Genomic DNA, 8,829 nt, shown 5'->3' with positions numbered 1-8,829 from the left:
TCATTTTAAAGAGATCAATAGTCTTGATTGGAGGTCGAATGTCACCGGTAGAACATATATTGGTTTGTCATATATTGCTCCACATACATACAAATATTGTTGACTTGTACTAGGTATCAAAAAATACTTAATTTGGTGGAAGTGGAAAAGACGAAAAGTACAATAATTTATGCAACTCTATCCACGAGAAAAATCAACATTCCATGTGGTAGGTTAGGTAGACACGTAGTACCCAAGTTTAGCCACTATATAAGTAACCATCTCAAAACAGAAAATCCATCAAATTGAGTTTTATCTTTCTTCCTGTATTGAAATGGAGTTTCAATACTTTGTTTCATTTTTGCTATTCATCTTCTTCCTCTTTCTACTTATTCAAAATTGGAAGAAGTCGAAAACCCTTAAGAAGAAGCTGCCTCCGGGCCCGTGGAGGTTGTATGTCTCTTATTTCTATTATTGGAAGTGTACATCACTTGACAAGTGGAGTACCACATCGAGTTCTCAGAAACTTATCACAAAAATATGGACCTATTATGTACTTACAGCTCGGGGAAGTTCCCACGGTAGTTGTATCCTCCCCACACATGGCCAAACAAATTCTAAAAACTCATGACCTCGCCTTTGCATCTAGGCCGGTAACCATGTTGGGAAAATCCTTTATTCTGTTGTACGGACATTGCCTTTTCCCCATATGGTGATTACTGGAGACAAATGCGTAAATTGAGTGTCTTGGAGCTACTTAGTGCCAAGATGGTCAAGTCCTTCAGCTCGATTCGACAAGATGAACTCTCAAGTCTCCTATCATCCATCGAATCAATGGTAAATTCGCCAGTCAACTTAACAGAAAAACTTTTTTGGTTTATGAATGCTGTGACATGTAGGTCAGCATTTGGAAAAGCATGTAAAGATCAAAATGAGTTGATAACATTGATTCATAGAGCACAATCATTATCCGGTGGGTTTGAGCTGGCTGATTTGTTCCCTTCAAAATCCTTTCTACATGGGATTAGTGGGATGAAATCTAAACTAATGAAAGCTCGTAATAAAGTAGACACACTCTTGGACAACATTATCAATGTGCATAGAGAGAACCGGGCAAATGGAAAAAAATGTAATGGTGAGTCCGGAGTTGAAGATCTGATCGATGTATTTTTAAGAGTCACGGAGAGTGAGGAATTTCAATTTCCACTAACAAATGACAATATCAAAGCAGTTATTCTTGTAAGTGTACCATTTATTGCTTGCTACAATTTGTTAACGACTACACCATACCTTTTCTGTTTACTCTTAGCCTATGGTTTCTTTATTAATATTTATGAAACCAAAGTGTTACTATGTCGTTTCCGAACTTCAGGCAACAATTTCAAGTTTTTCGAAAAAATTGGTGGCATACACAAACTAAACTTTTTTTTAGAATATTTAACTTTAACTAAACTTTTTTCAGAATATTTAACTTTATGTTAAGAAACTTAAACGACAACTTTAAAAAGGTAAACGACAATTTTTGGGTGGTCCATGGAAGTAAAGGTATGTATAGTTACTTACTTGTTTGACTCGATTGATGACATTTGATGATCATACATGGTGTAGGACATGTTTGTAGCAGGATCAGACACATCATCTTCGACCGTCATTTGGGCATTAACGGAAATGCTGAATAGTCCACGCGTCATGGCCAAAGCACAAGCTGAAGTGAGAGAAGCCTTTAAGGGAAATAAAACGTGCGATGATGATGCTGACCTTGAAAAGCTTAATTACCTAAAGCTAGTGATCAAAGAGACACTCAGGCTACACCCTCCAACTCCCTTGTTGGTCCCCCGAGAATGCAGGGAAGAAACCGAGATAGATGGATTCACTATACCGTTGAAAAGCAAAGTCTTGGTTAATGTATGGGCACTTGGAAGAGATCCCGAGAGCTGGGAAAATCCTGAATGTTTTAAACCAGAGAGATTTGAAAATAGTTCTATTGAATTCACTGGAAATCACTTTCAACTTCTTCCATTTGGTGGGGGAAGAAGAATATGTCCGGGAATACTATTTGGTGTAGCTCTTGTTACTCTGCCGTTAGCCCATTTGCTTTACAAGTTTGATTGGAAACTTCCAGAAGGAATTAATGCAAGGGATTTGGACATGACCGAGTCAAATGGAATAACTGCTAGAAGAGAACATGATTTGTACTTGATCGCTACACCTTATGTATCACCTGTTGATTAACTCTGAAATCTGAGGCGGAACCAAGATTTGAATTTATGGGGTGTGGGGTTTGAGTTTGTCATTAAACTCATAACTCATTTCAATAACTAGGTTCGCAATAAAATATTTATATAGATGTAATAAATTTCTTAGGTTGGTCTGAACCCGAAAGTAGTACACTAACTCTGCCCCTGTCCGAAACATCATTTTAATGCCAGTTGTTTCTCTTGTTTTAGTGTGGGTAAGTGTTGAATAAGTTAAATACATCCTTGTAATGTTTTCTTTGCCTCTTCTTTTTCATCCTCTTTATCCAGTCCTGTCATACCATGATGACTAACGGATCAAATAAATGAAATACGTATTTTATATTCATTACGGCCTGTAAAATTCATTAGCTTTAAGGGTGTGTTCGTTATGAAGGAAAACATTTTTCGGAAAATGTTTTCTAATTTTCTCATGTTCGTTTGGTCAAAAATTTTGGCAAACATTTTCTTTAGGAAAACAAGCTCCTCAAAAATAAAAAAAATGACTTCCCTAATCAAAGTAGGGAAACTAAGCCCACAATTAACATTTCACCAACCACCCTACCACCACTCAATACGCACCCCCCAACCACCAACAACTCCCACAACCCCACGCATCCTCCCCCACCCACCACCCCTCCACCACCCCATCCCAATTTTTTTTTTTGGGGTGTTCTACCACCCATCCCCCCCATCTTCTCGAGCTGGAGTCCGGAACCAAAATGACCCAATAAAAATCCAAGTGAACCAAAATAGCCCCCAAAAAAAAATTTGGTCCAAAAGTACCTTTAGCGCAGTAATAAAGCACTTAACTGTGACGGAGCCGTTAAGTGCTTTGGCGCAGTATTTTAATGCACTAAACAATATTCTCCGTGACCTATAGCGCAGTAAAATGCTGTGCTATAAGACTCCCTATTTTCCCAAAACACCCTCTTATTACATTTTCACACTTTTTTACGTACTTTAGCCGCATATTAATCATGCTTTGAGACTCCGGAACTTCAATATTTTATATAGAACCCTACTTATTTTTGTACGATTAATAAGGTAGGCTAAATACATCAAGGATACGCAAAAGTTCGGATTGTCGTTTTAGTGGTTGAAAAGTGCTCAAAGTTCATTTTTGTTTGAAGACTTGTAGTCATTAGCTTTATGTTATTTATGTTTTAGGGTTTCGTGTTATTTTTAAATTAATGCTTAACTTTATTTCGAATGTGTCACGTGTTTTTTTATTATCAATTTAGGATGTGAAACTATAAACAATAATAAAGACTAAGATAATATTTATAAATATAAATAGATATGCAAAAAATATATAATATTTACGATAAACTGTACAACACTAATGTATATACACTATCGTGGATGGGTCCCACATGTGGTATGCCTGAGACTATCCTTAGGCCTAAGGCTCATACCATCCCCACCGCCCTCGCCATCGTCTCCATCGCCCTTTTTCCTCTTAATAACCGGGCGCTCCAAGTCATGATCATCTCCTCTTCCCCTAGCCCTTGCGCCCTTAACTAGAACGTGCTTCTTCTTGGGATCTAGTCTCGCTGGCACGCTCAGAACCTCAGGCTGAGCTGGGTCTGGAAACTCGACCTCTTCCTCGTCAGGAGTTGCCACCGCGGGCGCCGAAGGATTAACCTGAAAAATATATAATAATTAGTACCATTTCTTATTTATATTGAATACATTAACGTTTGTTGAATAATCAAACCTGTGTATCAACAACGGGTGTCCGAGATGGGTATGCTCCTGAGATGGGCCTTGTGCAGAATATGAGGTAGTCTCCTGGACGACATGCTATTCAAAGTCTAAATAAAGGTTATAAAAATTAAATAAATATTCACCTTATATTGAATAAAATTGATTTTAAGTAAAAAGCTTACCTGTGGCTCGATAGTCTCATGAGAAGACACCTCTGGCTCGGCAGACTCATGAGTAGGCTCCTGAATGGGTCGCTCTTGTGGACCCACTGGCGCCGAATCCTAAAATATGAAAAAAACGAAATAATAAGTAACATATATATTTAAAATAAGTACTTTAAATAATCAAATATGTATTTTAAAATATTGACCTTATATTGAACAAAATTAATTTTAATAAAAGCTTACCAGTGGCTCGACAGTCATATAAGAAGACAATCACTGCTCGGGCAGACCATGAGAAAACGCACGAACGGGTCGCTCGTGTGGACACGACGGCGCCCGAATCCTAAAATATAAAATATTACTAAATAATGAGTAACATATATATTTAAAATAAGTAATTTAAATGAATAAATAAGTATTTTAAATACTAACCTAGATTAAAAACTCATCGAAGTCAAGAATCACGGGTCCCTCTAAATTCCTCACAGGCCGCTCATTAGCTAATGAAGCGCGTAACGCCGCCAATAGACGTTATCACGCTCCTCCATGTGTGCATTCTGGCTCGGCTGTGATCAAGACCTAGGTATTTCAGCAAGTAGGAGCGCCGGCGTAAACGTAGGTGACTGTCCAGGTGAGTTTCCACTGGCTTGGAACGGTTGTGGATGGACTAGAACCGGAACGTCCTCTGGAATAGGAGCGGCCTCATCTGCCTCATCTACCAGATGGTGTCCTCCACCACCAGGTCCTCTAGCGAAGAACGGCGTCCTGCGGGCAAAGCACGGCGTCCTGGTAGCCACGGCCTCCTCCTGCGGTAGCACCGAGTCCTCCGCCTTCTCTCGGGCAGCGACACAAGTCCTCCTCCTGGCGCTGGCTGATGCTAAGCATCTGGAACAGGCTCCTCCATGCGCCTAAACTCTCCTGCCTACCGGATACCATCCTCGGATATCCGTACCATCTCCGCCGCAAGCCCGAGGTAAGGCATATGCTTTAACCCCAACATGCGTAATCGTTGTACGGCCACCAACTGCATTTGTGTTCAACATAAAAAAAAAATTATTTTTTAAAACGTAACAATTAATACAATTAAATAAATCTAAATACGATAAACTTACCAATGCCTCGTACTGCCCCGCGAGTGCTGAGTATCCTACATCCCTTGCGGGATGCAAAGCTGGGTTGCCGATCAATCGGCGTGTGATCTGATGATACCAGCGCATGTAATCTTGAATGGGAGTCAAATTGCCGACCACCGCTAAAATGCCCAACCTATTCTCCCACTGGTGGAGCTGGACAGCTATGAAAGCCAGAAGCTCATCATCAACGGTGGCCCGATCATCCCGCTGGTAGTGTCGGAGCTCATGACGAACGTCAGGGGGTATACTCTGTGTATGCTCAAACTGTCGTAAGACACGCTCGGGCATGTAGTCCTCGAACGATGTCCGTGTGTATCAATGGACACAGCGACCTCCAAACCCCCGACACCGCCCCCGTAAAAGGCCGGCAACCCATCTAATATAAAGGCGTACGGCGTCCATATAAATATTGCATAACATATAAATACAAATCAGTGATCACCAAGTAGAAAAGACGTTTAATTAAATTAACAATGTAAAGTTAAATAGTTTTAGCGCATCGTCCGTCATGTGATCAAGCTGGTCCCGGAATGGAAGAATACTGTGGTGCATATCCACATCCCGGTCAAAAACCGCAGTCTACCTCCTTGCATAAGGCATGTCAATATCGAGTTGATGCCTAGGTATGGGCTGAAAAGGCAGCATCCTCTCCCACGTCCATAACTATAAGCGATATTAGAAAATACGATATTTTAGTCGTCGTTTCAAGAGGTTTGTTTACATTAAAGGAACGCACACTTAAAATATTACCTGGAGAAGAGCAAAAAATCCACACACATCGATGACGACTGATAGACGCTCGGCATAGGCATGCAGCAAGGTACGCCAAAACAGCACCGCCCCAGCTGTAGTCTCCCAAGCGGTCCAGATGCTCAAAGAAGACCAAATATCGTAAACTGACAAAGGCACCCGATGGTTCGGGAAAAAGATGCCCCGGAATATAATAAGCAGGTACAAACGGGCATGACGATCAACAACGTCCTGCTGGGTGCCGTCCTCAACAGGATCCAGATCCTCTAAATAAGTACAGAGTGCACTAATCTGAACTCGACTCTGTCCCGACATCTGGCCCTCGGCACCAGGCACGAAGTGGGTGAGCCTCGTCAACTCCGTCACCCATGTACTATCAGGAGGAGACTCGTATCGAATGTATAATGGCTCTCCATATACCCGCAATCCAAAGAGGAACTTCACATCCTGAAGTGTAATTGTGGCCTTATCGATGCGAAGATGAAAGGTATGTGTCTCCGGCCTCCACCGCTCAACCATGGCCGTAATGAGAACCCAATCATGCTGTACCCGACCAACGGACATGCAACGATAGATGACGCCCCGAGATAATATCTCTAAGACGCGGGGGTGTGGGGAGCGCTCGCGTAAAAGAGTCCACGCTCTTTGCAGCCTATGGGGACGGAGCCTAGTCGATATCCCTATAGTACCAGCCCATAATAACTCTGACTTATGATTGCCTTGCAAAGACAATACTGATCTATCATCGGGCCCCGGGGGAACATTCAGATCCATGAAAGAGTCCGGTCTGTACAAACTAAATTAGTCATTATTCTTGAAATTAAAGAGAAATTATATTAACTAATTAATAATTTGTAGGGAATATGTGAATTATGTTGTATTATATCTTGTGAATAATTAACATGGGATAAACAATTTCACAAATAAATAAAGTAACAATGGCACGATTAACATAATAGGAGATTACTATATTTTGGGGGTATGTAGTCTCTATGTACGTGCGTTGCACGAATATTTCTTGTTGATTTTTATAATATTATTTATATTCTATTGATAAGCAACTTGAAAAAATAATATCTACTTATTATCTTGAATACAATATTTATTTTGAATGTATAAAAATTAAATATTTACTTTCTCTTCGATTACGAATATTTGATTTGGTAATTTTGTTATCAATCTTTATTAGATAGTCTTTTCCAAAAATTATTTTCACTCTCCAACCAAATATTGGAAGAAAATAATTATTTTCAACATAACTTTTGTCATATTAAATGTACGATAAATTTAATATATGATAGTAAGGACACGGGATTTTGAATTATGTGATGACAAAGACTTTTAAGTTAATTAGTTTGGGAATCGAAATTCAACAGTAATATTTGTTTAGAACTCTATTTGAATATGTGATATATTTTTAGTTGACCAAATAGCCAACACAAATATGATAAAATTAGACTAAAAGAGTATATTCGTCGACCACATATTTTCCTACAAACTTTGCATTTTATCGTTAACGTATGTATTTATGAAATTCATAATAATTTTTATTTCCATGAACATAAATATTAAGAGAAGAACTTTAACTATTCTTTTTTAGATAATCTTTTTTTATTTAACATATATATTCATGCTTTTAAAATAATATATATTTAACAATTCATAATCAATTAACAAAATAATAATTCATTAACAATTAACAAAATATCAATTCATAATCAATATTTAACAACTAATTAATTAATAATTTCATATTTTACAAATAATAGTACATTACTATATTAAACAATTCATAAACAATTAACAATTCATAAATAATTAACAAATTAACAACTCATAAACATATAACAAATTAACAATTCATAAACATTTAACAAATTAACAATTCATAAACATTTAACAAATAATGAATTAAACAAAAAAATAAAAATAAAAAATCGGAACAGTGGCAAAAGCCACTGCCCAGACCGATCAAACAAAAAAAAAATGAAATTTGATTTTTTTTTTTTTTTGGAAATTAACGACGACTAAATGTTAAACATGCTTAGAATATAATGTATATAACAAAATAATAACAAAAGTTCATAGTAGAAAACCTTAATCGAAGATTTTTGTAGGGTTGTGTTAATCGAGTTGTCATACTTTTCCAAAATTCGAGCTTAGAATCTTGTTCCTTGACTTGAATATACCGAGAATCTAAACTTTCCTGACGAAAATTAATAGAAAACGACGTATTTTGATGTGGGGACCACCTTGAAATCACCTCCAATGGCCTTTTTGAATTTTTTTTTTTTTTGCCACTGGAGGGACCAGTGGTGGAACCCGATGGGTTTTTATGTTGGGTGATATAGCGCAGCATTTTACTGCGCTATAGGGGAGAGAAAATATTGTTTAGCGCAAGAAATCTTTGCATTTAAAGTCCTAACGACTCCATCACGGTTAAGTGCTTTAGCGCGGTGATTTTCTTATGCTAAAGGTACTTTTGTACCAAATTTTTTTTGAGGATATTTTGGTTCACTTGGATTTTTATTTCATTTTGGTTCCGGATTACTCCCCCTCCAAAAAATATTATTTTTTTCTTAAAAAGAAGTTTTAAAAAGTTTTTTGTTTTTTACACCCTCACCTCCGCCCCAACACCCCTCCAAAAAAATTTGGAAAGTTGTTTTTTTTATTTTGGTTTTCTACGACTCCACCCCCACCCCCAACACCCCCTCCAAAAAAATTAATTTTTTAAAGAAAAATTTTTAAAAAGTTTTTTTTTATTTTTTGGTCCCCCCCCCTCCCGGCTATGCCCGCACCCTTACCCCCTCCCGAATTTTCTACTTCATATTTAATTACCCTTATAAAAAAAATATAAAA

The 8,829-nt window shown here is 38.0% G+C and overlaps 1 pseudogene; it reads left to right on the top strand.

Moving 5' to 3' along the window:
* The first annotated feature begins 298 nt into the window (after nt 1-298).
* LOC132040234 (premnaspirodiene oxygenase-like) lies at nt 299-2,446 on the top strand (annotated as a pseudogene).
* Nucleotides 2,447-8,829: the final 6,383 nt, after the last annotated feature.

This window comes from Lycium ferocissimum, chromosome 12 (assembly GCF_029784015.1).
Source record: "Lycium ferocissimum isolate CSIRO_LF1 chromosome 12, AGI_CSIRO_Lferr_CH_V1, whole genome shotgun sequence".
Classification (NCBI taxonomy): Eukaryota; Viridiplantae; Streptophyta; class Magnoliopsida; order Solanales; family Solanaceae; genus Lycium; species Lycium ferocissimum.
The sequence above is the reverse complement of the archived record's forward strand: the minus strand, read 5'-3'. Positions and strand labels throughout refer to the sequence as shown.